This window comes from Glycine soja, chromosome 5, assembly GCF_004193775.1.
Source record: "Glycine soja cultivar W05 chromosome 5, ASM419377v2, whole genome shotgun sequence".
NCBI lineage: Eukaryota > Viridiplantae > Streptophyta > Magnoliopsida > Fabales > Fabaceae > Glycine > Glycine soja.
Genome location: NC_041006.1, coordinates 19792054 through 19809529, shown reverse-complemented (window position 1 = coordinate 19809529; position 17476 = coordinate 19792054). Strand labels below are relative to the sequence as shown.

Sequence of the window (17476 nt, the reverse complement as noted above, 5' to 3'; positions counted from 1 at the left end):
AAAGCTTGTGCATCCAATACCCTCATGAGGATGTCCCATATGTTCTTAAAACTGGACTGATTCATTTGCTTCCAAAGTTTCATGGCCTTGCAGGTGAAGACCCGCACAAACATTTGAAAGAATTTCACATTGTCTGCTCCACCATGAAACCCCCAGATGTCCAAGAGGATCACATATTTCTGAAGGCTTTTCCTCATTCATTAGAGGGAGTGGCAAAGGACTGGCTGTATTACCTTGCTCCAAGGTCCATCACGAGCTGGGATGACCTTAAGAGAGTATTCTTAGAAAAAAAATTTCCCTGCTTCCAGGACCACAGCCATCAGGAAGGATATCTCAGGTATTAGACAACTCAGTGGAGAGAGCCTGTATGAGTACTGGGAGAGATTTAAGAAACTATGTGCCAGTTGCCCCCACCATCAGATTTCAGAACAGCTTCTTCTCCAATATTTTTATGAAGGACTCAGTAATATGGAGAGAAGTATGAAGATGCTGCCAGTGGTGGAGCCCTTGGAGACATGACTCCTGCTGAAGCCAGAAATTTAATTGAGAAAATGGCTTCCAACTCTCAGCAGTTTAGCGCCAGAAATGATGCCATAGTCATTAGAGGAGTGCATGAGGTAGTTACAAACTCAGCTGCATCATCTGAGACTAAGAAGCTTGAAGGCAAACTGGATGCATTGGTTAACTTGGTAACCCAGCTGGCCTTGAATCAGAAATTTGTACCTGTTGCAAGGGTTTGTGGTTTGTGCTCCTCTGCTGACCACCATACAGACCTTTGCCCTTCCATGCAGCAACCTGGAGCAATCGAGCAGCCTGAAGCTTATGCTGTGTTAGTGCTTAGCTTTACTGAGTTTTAAAAGATTGGCTAAAATTTTGTTAAAACATAAGCACTTAGACAATGAAGGAAAGCTGGAGTTGCTGCACATGATGTCCAACGTTATGTCAAGGAATCAGATTGGGCTCCACAATGCACAAGGCAAGATAAAAGGTCAAATGAAGAATTGAAGCTGCAGGATCCACGATGTCGGATACAATGTCCAGGACATCCTGCCCGAAAATACTGGACACATAAATCTGTTATATCTTTAACAGATTAATGTGCAGTTAGCAACAGATTTGGCGATCTATCTTTAGGAACGAATTAAAAGATAATTAAAGTTCGAATTACAAACTTGAATAGTTCGTTCAGGGATTAAAGATTAAAGATAAAAACTAAAAGATCAAACTGTATCTTTTAGATCTTTAAGTGCAGATTTTTCAGGAGAATGATAGATCTTATCCAGCGCAAGATGTTGCAGCCCAGATACGCACACTGCTATATAAACATGAAGGCTGCACGAGTTTTCTACCAAGTCCGGGATTGAAGAGTTATTTTGTGAGTTTTGGGACTTGAGTGTTTTGTGAGCCACCTTGATGTTACCCTAACATCAAGTGTTGGACCTGAGTGTGTAGAGTTGATCTCTATTGTTCAGAGAGCAATCTCTGGTGTGTCTTTGATTTATTTGTAAACACGGGAGAGTGATTGAGAGGGAGTGAGAGGGGTTCTCATATCTAAGAGTGGCTCTTAGGTAGAGGTTGCACGGGTAGTGGTTAGGTGAGAAGGTTGTAAACAGTGGCTGTTAGATCTTCGAACTAACACTATTTTAGTGGATTTCCTCCCTGGCTTGGTAGCCCCCAGATGTAGGTGACGTTGCACCGAACTGGGTTAACAATTCTCTTGTGTTATTTACTTGTTTAATCTGTTCATACTGTCAAATATAATCTGCATGTTCTGAAGCGTGATGTCGTGACATCCGGTACGACATCTGTCATTGGTATCAGAATTTCAATTGGTATCAGAGCGGGCACTCTAAATCACTGAGTGAGATCTAGGGAGATAAATTCTGATGAACATGGAGAAAGAAGGAGGACCAGTGAACAAACCACCCATTCTGGATGGAACCAACTATGAATACTGGTAAGCAAGGATGGTGGCCTTCCTCAAATCACTGGATAGCAGAACCTGGAAAGCTGTCATCAAAGGCTGGGAACATCCCAAGATGCTGGACACAGAAGGAAAGCCCACTAATGAATTGAAGCCAGAAGAAGACTGGACAAAAGAAGAAGACGAATTGGCACTTGGAAACTCCAAAGCCTTGAATGCTCTATTCAATGGAGTTGACAAGAATATCTTCAGACTGATCAACACATGCACAGTGGCCAAGGATGCATGGGAGATCCTGAAAACCACTCATGAAGGAACCTCCAAAGTGAAGATGTCCAGATTGCAACTATTGGCTACAAAATTCGAAAATCTGAAGATGAAGGAGGAAGAGTGTATTCATGAATTCCACATGAACATTCTTGAAATTGCCAATGCTTGCACTGCCTTGGGAGAAAGGATGACAGATGAAAAGCTGGTGAGAAAGATCCTCAGATCTTTGCCTAAGAGATTTGACATGAAAGTCACTGCAATAGAGGAGGCCCAAGACATTTGCAACATGAGAGTAGATGAACTCATTGGTTCCCTTCAAACCTTTGAGCTAGGACTCTCGGATAGGACTGAAAAGAAGAGCAAGAATCTGGCGTTCGTGTCCAATGATGAAGGAGAAGAAGATGAGTATGACCTGGATACTGATGAAGGGCTGACTAACGCAGTTGTGCTCCTTGGAAAACAGTTCAACAAAGTGCTGAACAGAATGGACAGGAGGCAGAAACCACATGTCCGGAACATCCCTTTCGACATCAGGAAAGGTAGTGAATACCAGAAAAGGTCAGATGAAAAGCCCAGTCACAGCAAAGGAATTCAATGCCATGGGTGTGAAGGCTATGGACACATCAAAGCTGAATGTCCCACTCATCTCAAGAAGCAGAGGAAAGGACTTTCTGTATATCGGTCTGATGATACAGAGAGTGAACAAGAAAGTGATTCTGACAGAGATGTGAATGCACTCACTGGGAGATTTGAATCTGCTGAAGATTCAAGTGATACAGATAGTGAAATCACTTTTGATGAGCTTGCTATATCCTATAGAGAACTATGCATCAAAAGTGAGAAGATTCTTCAGCAAGAAGCACAACTAAAGAAGGTCATTGCAAATCTGGAGGCTGAGAAGGAGGCACATGAAGATGAAATCTCTGAACTTAAAGGAGAAATTGGTTTTCTGAACTCTAAACTGGAAAACATGACAAAATCAATAAAGATGCTGAATAAAGGCTCAGATTTGCTTGATGAGGTGCTACAGCTTGGGAAGAATGTTGGAAACCAGAGAGGACTTGGATTTAATCATAAATCTGCTGGCAGAACAACCATGACAGAATTTGTTCCTGCCAAAAACAGCACTGGAGCCACGATGTCACAACATCGGTCTCGACATCATGGAACGCAGCAGAAAAAGAGCAAAAGAAAGAAGTGGAGGTGTCACTACTGTGGCAAGTATGGTCACATAAAGCCCTTTTGCTATCATTTACATGGCCATCCACATCATGGAACTCAAAGTAGCAGCAGCGGAAGGAAGATGATGTGGGTTCCAAAACACAAGACTGTTAGTCTTGTTGTTCATACTTCACTTAGAGCATCAGCTAAGGAAGATTGGTACCTAGATAGCGGCTGTTCCAGACACATGACAGGAGTTAAAGAATTCCTGGTGAACATTGAACCTTGCTCCACTAGCTATGTGACATTTGGAGATGGCTCTAAAGGAAAGATCACTGGAATGGGAAAGCTAGTCCATGATGGACTTCCTAGTCTAAACAAAGTACTGCTGGTGAAGGGACTGACTGCGAACTTGATCAGCATCAGTCAGTTGTGTGATGAAGGATTCAATGTAAACTTCACAAAGTCAGAATGCTTGGTGACAAATGAGAAGAGTGAAGTCCTAATGAAGGGCAGCAGATCAAAGGACAACTGTTACCTATGGACACCTCAAGAAACCAGTTACTCCTCCACATGTCTATTCTCCAAAGAAGATGAAGTCAAAATATGGCATCAAAGATTTGGACATCTGCACTTAAGAGGCATGAAGAAAATCATTGACAAAGGTGCTGTTAGAGGCATTCCCAATCTGAAAATAGAAGAAGGCAGAATCTGTGGTGAATGTCAGATTGGAAAGCAAGTCAAGATGTCCAACCAGAAGCTTCAACATCAGACCACTTCCAGGGTGCTGGAACTACTTCACATGGACTTGATGGGGCCTATGCAAGTTGAAAGCCTTGGAAGAAAAAGGTATGCCTATGTTGTTGTGGATGATTTCTCCAGATTTACCTGGGTCAACTTTATCAGAGAGAAATCAGACACCTTTGAAGTATTCAAGGAGTTGAGTCTAAGACTTCAAAGAGAAAAAGACTGTGTCATCAAGAGAATCAGGAGTGACCATGGCAGAGAGTTTGAAAACAGCAAGTTTACTGAATTCTGCACATCTGAAGGCATCACTCATGAGTTCTCTGCAGCCATTACACCACAACAAAATGGCATAGTTGAAAGGAAAAACAGGACCTTGCAAGAAGCTGCTAGGGTCATGCTTCATGCCAAAGAACTTCCCTATAATCTCTGGGCTGAAGCCATGAACACAGCATGCTACATCCACAACAGAGTCACACTTAGAAGAGGGACTCCAACCACACTGTATGAAATCTGGAAAGGGAGGAAGCCAACTGTCAAGCACTTCCACATCTGTGGAAGTCCATGTTACATTTTGGCAGATAGAGAGCAAAGGAGAAAGATGGATCCCAAGAGTGATGCAGGGATATTCTTGGGATACTCTACAAACAGCAGAGCATATAGAGTATTCAATTCCAGAACCAGAACTGTGATGGAATCCATCAATGTGGTTGTTGATGATCTAACTCCAGCAAGAAAGAAGGATGTCGAAGAAGATGTCAGAACATCGGGAGACAATGTAGCAGATACAGCTAAAAGTGCAGAAAATGCAGAAAACTCTGATTCTGCTACAGATGAACCAAACATCAATCAACCTGACAAGAGACCCTCCATTAGAATCCAGAAGATGCACCCCAAGGAGCTGATTATAGGAGATCCAAACAGAGGAGTCACTACAAGATCAAGGGAGATTGAGATTATCTCCAATTCATGTTTTGTCTCCAAAATTGAGCCCAAGAATGTGAAAGAGGCACTGACTGATGAGTTCTGGATCAATGCTATGCAAGAAGAATTGGAGCAATTCAAAAGGAATGAAGTTTGGGAGCTAGTTCCTAGGCCCGAGGGAACTAATGTGATTGGCACCAAGTGGATCTTCAAGACCAAAACCAATGAAGAAGGTGTTATAACCAGAAACAAGGCCAGACTTGTTGCTCAAGGCTACACTCAGATTGAAGGTGTAGACTTTGATGAAACTTTTGCCCCTGGTGCTAGACTTGAGTCCATCAGACTGTTACTTGGTGTAGCTTGCATCCTCAAATTCAAGCTGTACCAGATGGATGTGAAGAGCGCATTTCTGAATGGATACCTGAATGAAGAAGCCTATGTGGAGCAGCCAAAGGGATTTGTAGATCCAACTCATCCAGATCATGTATACAGGCTCAAGAAGGCTCTCTATGGATTGAAGCAAGCTCCAAGAGCTTGGTATGAAAGGCTAACAGAGTTCCTTACTCAGCAAGGGTATAGGAAGGGAGGAATTGACAAGACCCTCTTTGTCAAACAAGATGCTGAAAACTTGATGATAGCACAGATATATGTTGATGACATTGTGTTTGGAGGGATGTCGAATGAGATGCTTCGACATTTTGTCCAACAGATGCAATCTGAATTTGAGATGAGTCTTGTTGGAGAGCTGACTTATTTTCTGGGACTCCAAGTGAAGCAGATGGAAGACTCCATATTCCTCTCACAAAGCAAGTATGCAAAGAACATTGTCAAGAAGTTTGGGATGGAAAATGCCAGCCATAAAAGAACACCTGCACCTACTCACTTGAAGCTGTCAAAAGATGAAGCTGGCACCAGTGTTGATCAAAGTCTGTACAGAAGCATGATTGGGAGCTTACTATATTTAACAGCTAGCAGACCTGACATCACCTATGCAGTAGGTGGTTGTGCAAGATATCAAGCCAATCCTAAGATAAGTCACTTGAATCAAGTAAAGAGAATTCTGAAATATGTAAATGGCACCAGTGACTATGGGATTATGTACTGTCATTGTTCAGATTCAATGCTGGTTGGGTATTGTGATGCTGATTGGGCTGGAAGTGTAGATGACAGAAAAAGCACTTCTGGTGGATGTTTCTATTTGGGAACCAATCTTATTTCATGGTTCAGCAAGAAGCAGAACTGTGTGTCCCTATCCACTGCAGAAGCAGAGTATATTGCAGCAGGAAGCAGCTGTTCACAACTAGTTTGGATGAAGCAGATGCTCAAGGAGTACAATGTCGAACAAGATGTCATGACATTGTACTGTGACAACTTGAGTGCTATTAATATTTCTAAAAATCCTGTTCAACACAGCAGAACCAAGCACATTGACATTAGACATCACTATATTAGAGATCTTGTTGATGATAAAGTTATCACACTGGAGCATGTTGACACTGAGGAACAAATAGCAGATATTTTCACAAAGGCATTGGATGCAAATCAGTTTGAAAAACTGAGGGGCAAGCTGGGCATTTGTCTGCTAGAGGATTTATAGCAATTACTTTTATCTGAACGTGCTTAAACGTTAATAGCGCGTTCTCTACTGGGCCAAAACAAATTCGACCGTTGCTTCACACGTCCCTCTACATTCCTCATTCAAACTCATATTTTCGTGGTAATCTCGTTTTCAGCATTCCCCAACAGCTCTCAGAGATTTACGAAACCATTCCAAAGGCTCTGCTTCTCCATGGCTACCTCACCAAAAGATACTTCATCTCCTGGTTCACCCTCTGTACCATCATCTCCATCATCCACCAAAGCACCATCAAACCAGGAACAACCTGAATTCCATATCCAACCCATACAAATGATTCCTGGTCAAGCCCCTGTTCCTGAGAAACTGGTCCCCAAAAGACAACAGGGAGTGAAGATTTCTGAAAACCCTAGCATTGCAACAAGTCCTAGGGAAGTAGACACGGAGATGGATAAGAAGATCCGCAGTATTGTGAGTAGTATTCTGAAAAATGCTTCTGTCCCTGATGCTGATAAAGATGTTCCAACATCTTCCACCCCAAATGCTGAAGTCCTCTCTTCATCCAGTAAAGAGGAATCAACAGAGGAAGAGGAACAAGCCACAGAGGAGACCCCTGCACCAAGGGCACCAGAACCTGCTCCAGGTGACCTCATTGACCTAGAAGAAGTAGAATCTGATGAGGAACCCATTGCCAACAAGTTGGCACCTGGCATTGCAGAAAGATTACAAAGCAGAAAGGGAAAAACCCCCATTACTAGGTCTGGACGAATCAAAACTATGGCACAGAAGAAGAGCACACCAATCACTCCTACCACATCCAGATGGAGCAAAGTTGCAATCCCTTCCAAGAAGAGGAAAGAATTTTCCTCATCTGATTCTGATGATGATGTCGAACTAGATGTTCCCGACATCAAGAGGGCCAAGAAATCTGGGAAAAAGGTGCCTGGAAATGTCCCTGATGCACCATTGGACAACATTTCATTCCACTCCATTGGCAATGTTGAAAGGTGGAAATTTGTATATCAACGCAGACTTGCCTTAGAAAGAGAACTGGGAAGAGATGCCTTGGATTGCAAGGAGATCATGGACCTCATCAAGGCTGCTGGACTGCTGAAAACAGTCACCAAGTTGGGAGATTGTTATGAAAGCCTAGTCAGGGAATTCATTGTCAACATTCCCTCTGACATAACAAACAGAAAGAGTGATGAGTATCAGAAAGTGTTTGTCAGAGGAAAATGTGTTAGATTCTCCCCTGCTGTAATCAACAAATACCTGGGCAGACCTACTGAAGGAGTGGTGGATATTGCTGTTTCTGAGCATCAAATTGCCAAGGAAATCACTGCCAAACAAGTCCAGCATTGGCCAAAGAAAGGGAAGCTTTCTGCAGGGAAGCTAAGTGTGAAGTATGCAATCCTGCACAGGATTGGCGCTGCAAACTGGGTACCCACCAATCATACTTCCACTGTTGCCACAGGTTTGGGTAAATTTCTGTATGCTGTTGGAACCAAGTCCAAATTTAATTTTGGAAAGTATATTTTTGATCAAACTGTTAAGCATTCAGAATCATTTGCTGTCAAATTACCCATTGCCTTCCCAACTGTATTGTGTGGCATTATGTTGAGTCAACATCCCAATATTTTAAACAACATTGACTCTGTGATGAAGAGAGAATCGGCTCTGTCCCTGCATTACAAACTGTTTGAGGGGACACATGTCCCAGACATTGTCTCGACATCAGGGAAAGCTGCTGCTTCAGGTGCTGTATCCAAGGATGCTTTGATTGCTGAACTCAAGGACACATGCAAGGTGCTGGAAGCAACCATCAAAGCCACCACAGAGAAGAAAATGGAGCTGGAACGCCTGATCAAAAGACTCTCAGACAGTGGCATTGATGATGGTGAAGCAGCTGAGGAAGAAGAAGAAGCCGCTGAGGAAGAGAAAGATGCAGCAGAGGATACAGAATCAGATGATGATGATTCTGATGCCACCCCATGACCATCAGACCTTTATTTTTGCTTTTTACTCTTACTAGCTATAGGGGCATGTCCCTTTGAACAATTGATTGCTATTGGTCTGTAATATTTGCATGCATTCTACTTTTGTCAAATTCTGTCTAAAAAGGGGGAGTAATAGTATTATGCATGATTTTGAGTAGTAGGATACTATGTATGCAATAGTAGTATTATGCATAATTTATGATTTTGAGTAGTAGGATACGATGTATGCATGATTCATGATTTTGAGGGGGAGTTGTATGTATATGATTTTGAGGGGGAGTAGTATCTGATGATGCTGATAGAAGATGGCATGGAGACAGGGGGAGCAGAAAGCTGATGTCACGTGAGATGTCTTGACATCCTGGAAACGACTTGCAACTTGCAGAATTTTGCTGTCGCCCCTACAGATACCGCTGTGCTTGATTACTCTGATAATGAAAGTTGCTGATCCCACTTGCATAACTGCTCGTACCTGCTCAGGAAGTGTCTAAGTATGTTTTAGACAAAATTTGCCAAAGGGGGAGATTGTTAGTGCTTAGCTTTACTGAGTTTTAAAAGATTGGCTAAAATTTTGTTAAAACATAAGCACTTAGACAATGAAGGAAAGCTGGAGTTGCTGCACATGATGTCCAACGTTATGTCAAGGAATCAGATTGGGCTCCACAATGCACAAGGCAAGATAAAAGGTCAAATGAAGAATTGAAGCTGCAGGATCCACGATGTCGGATACAATGTCCAGGACATCCTGCCCGAAAATACTGGACACATAAATCTGTTATATCTTTAACAGATTAATGTGCAGTTAGCAACAGATTTGGCGATCTATCTTTAGGAACGAATTAAAAGATAATTAAAGTTCGAATTACAAACTTGAATAGTTCGTTCAGGGATTAAAGATTAAAGATAAAAACTAAAAGATCAAACTGTATCTTTTAGATCTTTAAGTGCAGATTTTTCAGGAGAATGATAGATCTTATCCAGCGCAAGATGTTGCAGCCCAGATACGCACACTGCTATATAAACATGAAGGCTGCACGAGTTTTCTACCAAGTCCGGGATTGAAGAGTTATTTTGTGAGTTTTGGGACTTGAGTGTTTTGTGAGCCACCTTGATGTTACCCTAACATCAAGTGTTGGACCTGAGTGTGTAGAGTTGATCTCTATTGTTCAGAGAGCAATCTCTGGTGTGTCTTTGATTTATTTGTAAACACGGGAGAGTGATTGAGAGGGAGTGAGAGGGGTTCTCATATCTAAGAGTGGCTCTTAGGTAGAGGTTGCACGGGTAGTGGTTAGGTGAGAAGGTTGTAAACAGTGGCTGTTAGATCTTCGAACTAACACTATTTTAGTGGATTTCCTCCCTGGCTTGGTAGCCCCCAGATGTAGGTGACGTTGCACCGAACTGGGTTAACAATTCTCTTGTGTTATTTACTTGTTTAATCTGTTCATACTGTCAAATATAATCTGCATGTTCTGAAGCGTGATGTCGTGACATCCGGTACGACATCTGTCATTGGTATCAGAATTTCATGCTGCAAATATTTACAATAGACCTCCTCAACCTCAACAGCAAAATCAACCACAGCAGAACAATTATGACCTCTCCAGCAACAGATACAACCCTGGATGGAGGAATCACCCTAACCTCAGATGGTCCAGCCCTCAGCAACAACAACAGCAGCCTGCTCCTTCCTTCCAAAATGCTGTTGGCCCAAGCAGACCATACATTCCTCCACCAATCCAACAACAGCAACAACCCCAGAAACAGCCAACAGTTGAGGCCCCTCCACAACCTTCCCTCGAAGAACTTGTGAGGCAAATGACTATGCAGAACATGCAGTTTCAGCAAGAGACTAGAGCCTCCATTCAGAGCTTAACCAATCAGATGGGACAATTGGCTACCCAATTGAATCAACAACAGTCCCAGAATTCTGACAAGTTGCCTTCTCAAGCTGTCCAAAATCCCAAAAATGTCAGTGCCATTTCATTGAGGTCGGGAAAGCAGTGTCAAGGACCTCAACCCGTAGCACCTTCCTCATCTGCAAATGAACCTGCCAAACTTCACTCTACTCTAGAAAAAGGTGATGACAAAAATTTACCTAACAATTTCTGTGCAGGTGAATCTTCTTCCACATGTAATTCTGATTTGCAGAAGCAGCACATTCCCCCTCTTCCATTCCCTCCAAGAGCAGTTTCCAACAAAAAAATGGAAGAGGCAGAGAAAGAGATCATGGAAACGTTTAGAAAAGTAGAGGTAAACATACCTCTATTGGATGCAAAGCAAATTCCAAGATATGCCAAATTCTTGAAGGAGCTGTGCACTAATAACCGGAAGCTTAAAGGAAGTGAACGAATTAGCATGGGCAGAAATGTCTCCGCATTGATTGGTAAATCTGTTCCTCAAATTCCTAAAAAATGCAAAGATCCAGGTACATTCAGCATACCTTGTATTATAGGGAATAGTAAGTTTGACAATGCCATGCTAGATTTAGGAGCCTCTGTTAGTGTTATGCCTCTGTCTATTTTTAATTCTCTATCTCTAGGTCCCTTGCAGTCAACTGATGTGGTAATTCATTTAGCTAATAGAAGTGTTGCCTACCCTGTTGGTTTCATAGAAGATGTCTTAGTTAGAGTTGGTGAACTGATTTTCCCTGTTGATTTTTATATTTTGAATATGGAAGATGGATTTTCTCAAGGATCAGTTCCCATCATTCTAGGCAGACCCTTTATGAAAACTGCTAGAACTAAGATAGATGTTTATGCAGGCACACTATCCATGGAGTTTGGTGATATAACTGTTCATTTTAATATTCTGGATGCTATGAAATACCCATCTGAAGATCTTTCTGTATTTTGTGCTGAAATAATTGACCATGTTGTTGATGAATACATGACTGATCTTTATTCTAATCTGCATGCCTCTCACTCTTCATGCATTGAGTCTGAAATTGTACTTGATCATATGTCTGAATTTGATGCTAAGAGTGAATCTGAGAGTGAATTTGAGAGTGATATTGATTGCATGTCTGGTGGTGGTGTTTTACCTCTTGAGATTGATTTTATAGAGTCAGATAGGACTAACCATGTTTCAGGAAGTACACATACCTCTGACTTTCTTTATAAGGTAAAGGCTGAGAAACCATCTCCTTCTACCACTGTCCAGCCGACCACACCAGAATTGAAGCCTCAGCCATCAAATTTAAAATACGCTTACTTGGATGATAGCAAGAGTTTTCCAGTGATTATATCTGCCTCCCTTGTTGATGAGCAAGAGGAGAAGTTGTTGTCAGTTCTCAAGAAGCATAAGAAGGCTATAGGCTGGACCCTGGCGGACATTCCTGGTATTAGCCCATCCACATGTATGCATCGAATAAATTTAGAGGATGGAGCTAAACCAGTAAGACAGCCACAGAGAAGACTCAACCTGGTGATTCTTGATGTAGTGAAGAAGGAGATAACTAAGCTTTTGCAAGCTGGAATCATTTATCCTATCTCCGACAGCCAATGGGTGAGTCCCGTCCAGGTAGTCCCGAAGAAGACTGGCCTCACAGTGATAAAAAATGAGAAGGAAGAGCTAATTCCTACTCGGGTGCAGAACAATTGGAGAGTCTGCATTCACTATAGGAGGCTGAACCAGGTTACCAAAAAGGACCATTTTCCCCTGCCATTCATTGACCAGATTCTTGAATGCCTGGCAGGTAAATCTCACTACTGTTTCCTTGATGGTTTTTCTGGTTATATGCAAATTACTATTGCTCTTGAGGATCAGGAAAAGACCACATTCACCTGCCTCTTCGGCACTTTTGCCTATAGGAGGATGTCTTTCGGCCTGTGCAATGCCCCTGGTACCTTCCAGCGGTGCATGATTAGTATTTTCAGTGATTTTTTAGAAAATTGCATAGAGGAGTTTATGGATGATTTCACTGTATATGGATCCTCTTTTGATGGTTGTTTGGATAGTTTAGAAAAAGTTTTAAATAGACGCATTGAAACTAACCTTGTTCTAAATTTTGAAAAATGTCATTTTATGGTTGAGCAAGGTATAGTTTTAGGCCACATTATTTCCAATAAGGGTATTGAAGTAGATCCTGCAAAAATTTCTGTTATTTCACAATTGCCTTACCCCTCTTGTGTGTGAGAGGTGCGATCTTTTCTTGGTCATGCAGGATTCTACAGGTGCTTTATAAGGGATTTTAGCAAAGTAGCCCTTCCACTGTCCAACTTGTTGAAAAAGGAGGTGGATTTTGACTTTAATGACAGATGCAAAGAGGCTTTTGATTGCCTCAAAAGAGCGTTGACTACCACCCCCATCATCCAGGCACCCGATTGGACAGCCCCTTTTTTGAGCTTATGTGTGATGCATCAAATTATGCATTGGGGGCTGTCCTTGCTCAGAAAATTGATAAATTGCCCAGGGTGATATATTATGCTTCTAGGACTTTAGATGCTGCCCAAGCGAATTATACTACTACTGAGAAAGAGCTTCTAGCCATAGTTTTTGCTCTTGAAAAATTTCGATCTTATTTGCTTGGTACCCACATTATTGTTTACACTGACCATGCAGCTCTAAAGTACTTGTTGAAGAAGGTTGATTCTAAGCCTAGGTTGATCCGATGGATGCTCTGGCTCCAAGAGTTTGACTTGGAGATCCGTGATAGGAGCGGAGCACAAAATCTAGTTGCTGATCATTTGAGTCGGATCGAACGTGTATCAGATGCGGATTCACCCATTCGGGATGATTTCGCGGATAATCATTTGTATATACTGTATAGTATTTCTGACTCTCTTTCTACTCCCTGGTTTGCTAACATTGTCAATTATTTAGTTGCCTCTGTTTTTCCTCCCTTAGCATCTAAGGCCCAAAAAGATAAAATTAAAAGTGATGCTAAGCATTTTATTTGGGATGACCCCTACTTGTGGAAATTGTGCAGTGATCAGGTCATTAGACGGTGCATTCCAGATCATGAGACTGACTCAGTCCTGCAGTTCTGTCATTCTTCTGCACCGGGAGGTCATCTGGGTGTTCAAAGGACAGCTCGCAAAGTGCTTGATTGTGGTTTTTATTGGCCCACCATCTTTAAAGATGCGTGGAAGATCTGCAGCACTTGTGAGCAGTGTCAGAGAGCAGGAAATACACTTACATGGCGACAACAAATGCCTCAGCAACCTATGCTATTCTGTGAGGTGTTTGATGTCTGGGGTATAGATTTCATGGGCCCTTTTCCTGTCTCTTTTGGTTATGTTTACATTCTCCTTGCAGTTGACTATGTTTCAAAATGGGTGGAAGCCAAGCCTACTAGAACTAATGATGCTAAAGTTGTCGCAGACTTTGTCAGGTCTAATCTGTTTTGCAGGTTTGGAGTACCTAAAGCAATTGTTAGTGATCAAGGAACCCATTTTTGCAACAAGACAATGCATGCCCTGCTTAAAAATTACGGGGTGGTACACAGGGTATCCACACCATACCACCCCCAGACCAATGGACAGGCAGAAATTTCTAACCGAGAAATCAAGCGAATTTTAGAGAAGATTGTGCAACCAAGTAGGAAAGATTGGAGTACCAGGCTTGATGATGCTCTCTGGGCACATCGGACTGCTTACAAAGCACCCATAGGAATGTCTCCTTATCGGGTTGTCTTTGGAAAGGCATGTCATCTTCCAGTGGAAATTGAGCACAAAGCTTACTGGGCAGTGAAGACTTGCAACTTCTCTATGGATCAAGCTGGTGAGGAAAGAAAGTTGCAACTGAGTGAGTTAGATGAAATCCGCCTAGAAGCCTACGAGAATGCCAAGTTCTACAAAGAAAAGACCAAGAAGTTCCATGACAGCATGATAGTTAAAAAGGACTTCATGGTGGGGCAAAAAGTGTTATTGTATAATTCTAGGCTTGGACTCATGAGTGGTAAGTTGAGGTCTAAGTGGATTGGTCCTTTTGTTGTTACTAATGTTTTTCCTTATGGTACAGTTGAGATCAAAAGCGACTCCACAAACAAGAGCTTCAAGGTCAATGGACATCGACTTAAGCCATTCCTCACGAACCCTTCTTTAGTGGACGTAGTGGTGGAAGAGACTTCCTTACTCCACCCTACTCTTCCTCCACCATGACTTAGGGAGTTTTTCTTTTCCTATCTCCTTCTTTGCTTTTATTACACTTGTCTGATTCTCTTTGATGATTTAATTGTTTTTAATCTTTTAATTGTGCTACATTGAGGACAATGTGTTGTTTAAGTATGAGGGGGGGGGGGGGGGGAGTGTTCTTTGGTTTTGCTAGTTTTTTTGGTTTTTTTAATTTGTTAGTTGTGTTAATTTGTTAATGTTGTTAGTTTCGTCAGATTTTTAGTTTAATATTTTGGGTCAATTTTGTGTGCATGTACGACTTTGCATGTTTTTCTTTGAATTATAGGATATGTTCAAGAAATGGGTAATTGTTTTGAAAATAAAAGTTCTTGACATTTTGTGACTTGAAATCCTTGATTCTTCTCTACATGTCATGATAGTTTTGAAAGCTCAATTTGAAAGTGATGAGTTTACCTTTGTGAGAATTTGAGCCATCCATCATCATAATCATTTGGTGTGTTTTGCCCCATTGATTGCTTGCACAATAGCCTTGGCTTGATTCTTGTTGATGCGTCCTAATTCACATGCATATTTGGAAATGATTGAGGCAATTATGTTCTTATAAGCTTCTAGCCAAATGGACTTACCTTGAATTAATTCCTTTGATAGCCCTTTTGAGCCTTGTTTCCCTTTCCTTGTTTTGAAGCTCACTACAAGCCTTAAGTGAAAAACCATGATATCACCATATCCTTAAGGAATTTTGGAGCTTTGGAATTGTTTTGGGAATAAGTGTGGGGGGATTTTTGTTTCATTGGATAACTTGTTTTGTTGGCTATACTTCATGATGTATTTTGGGCCATACTTGATGTACATTGTATATTGGTTAAATGTTGGACATGTTGAATGAAATGTTGTTTCTCAAAGGATATAGAGTAAAAAAAAAACGAAAAAAAAAAAGCAATAAAGTTGAGTGAATAAGATCTTAAATGGCAAAAGAATGATGAGACTCTTGGTTCTACTCTTTATGTTTAAATTTTATCTTTACTTCTTTTTATTTTCTTATTTTTTTCTTATTATGCACTTATTCCCCCATTGCTCCTCTATTCCTTTGGGATTTAGCCACTTATTCCATATTTTTCCATACCTTGTCCTTGGCCCCATTGCAACCTTAAAAGACCTTTTGATCCTCATGTGCTTGTGTTTATGGGTTGATTGTCAATTTTAGAATCTTGCCAAGTTTATGTGGTGTTTGTTTTCTTGGGTGCTTTGAGGGTAAATAGTAGCCTAGACACTTGAGAGATAGAGTGTATATCTTGTGAGGCTTTATCACTTTTCATTCTTGAGCTGATTAATTATTTTGCCATGATTGGGTTGCTTGGATGATTTTCATGAATGTCTTGACTTTTCAGATCTCCTTATGTTAGATGTTACCCATTACTTTCATTCCTTGATGTTCATTGAGAAATATGTGAATGTTTTCGTTTGTCTCTCTTTGATATCCTTGGATTTTGTTCTTTGTTTCATTTTGCCCAGGAGTGCAAAAGGCTAAGTATGGGGGGTTTTGATGTGCCATCATTTTCTTCTATTTTCTAAACCCTTTTTGCACCATTTTAATTACTGATTGGTCTTAATTGTCAATTAATTAGGCAGTTTTATTATTTGGGCCCATTTAGCTAATTTGATGTTTTTAATCTAATTTCAGGAATTAACGAAACATTGGGCTTAATCTGGATTTTTGTTGTGGACTTGAAGAGGGCAAATAAAGCAGCGCTTACCTTAGTTAATTTCTAATTAGGAAATTTTGCAATTTTATTTTATGTTGTTCAGTGTTTATTTCGTTTTGGGCCAGAGTATTGTATTAGGGCCCAGCGACTTTGAGTGACTCTTTTTAAATAGAAGCCTTGGGATTCGTGCAGGGCAATCTGTTATGCTATTCACTATTCAGAGCTTTTGTTTTAGGGTTTTACGTTTTCTTCTTTGATGCTACTGTTCACGTAATGCAATTTTACGTTTTCTGCTTCTAATTACAATTTCGTTCTTGCTTCTTCTTCTACTTTCATTTACATTTCTGTTCATTTACGTTTCTGCTCATTTACGTTTCTGCTTCATGTTTTATTTACGTTTTCTGTTTGAATCCATGGAAGGCTAGATTTTCTGGTGTTGTTTCCTTTTGAGGACGAAGCCCAACTCTCTTTGAGGTTTCGCTTGTAATGTGGTTTCCTGGCAGTTTTCCCTTCACCAGTTATCCCAAATTCGTGAATATTAATCAGTGCATGCTTTGTGTTCGATTAATTGCCTCTGAGCCTAACTTGCGTTCATGCTTAATGGACGAAGGGCTAACTGGTGTATGTGGTGCCTAATCACGTATTGAAAACCCTAAGTTGATTTTCGCTTAGTAAATTGAAATAGGGTTGGATTAAGTGGTTGACTGTTAGGGACAAATTCTCCATAACCCAGGATAAGAGAATGGCTTCTGACTCAGAGGAAACAACCCGTTTTTAACATTAGTAGTTTCGTATTTCAGTTTACTTGTTCTGCTCTTTAATCACAAAACAAACAAACCCCCCCAATCGTTACTGTTACTGCAAGTATGTTATGAACATTTGGTTTATCACTGCTCGATGGGAAACGACCTAGGATCACTTCCTAGTTACTGCATTTTCATGTTTATTTGATTCGGGTATGGCCTCGATCACCATGGCATCGAAGCGCTCACCCACAAAAGCTCGGAGGTTGCAGAGCTCTGTGAGTACTTCATTTAGAAGAGAAGTGGAATCATCCCTTTGTGGTGGAGGAGGTGGGGTACGTTCGTCGGGAATAGGCGGTG

At 41.2% G+C, this 17476-nt stretch overlaps 1 non-coding gene across 1 annotated transcript; it reads right to left on the bottom strand.

Annotated features, from left to right (window-relative positions):
- Positions 1-315: 315 nt before the first annotated feature.
- Positions 316-422, bottom strand: LOC114413948. The gene has a single exon (XR_003667086.1). It is a non-coding gene; the product is annotated as a small nucleolar RNA R71 (small nucleolar RNA).
- Positions 423-17476: the final 17054 nt, after the last annotated feature.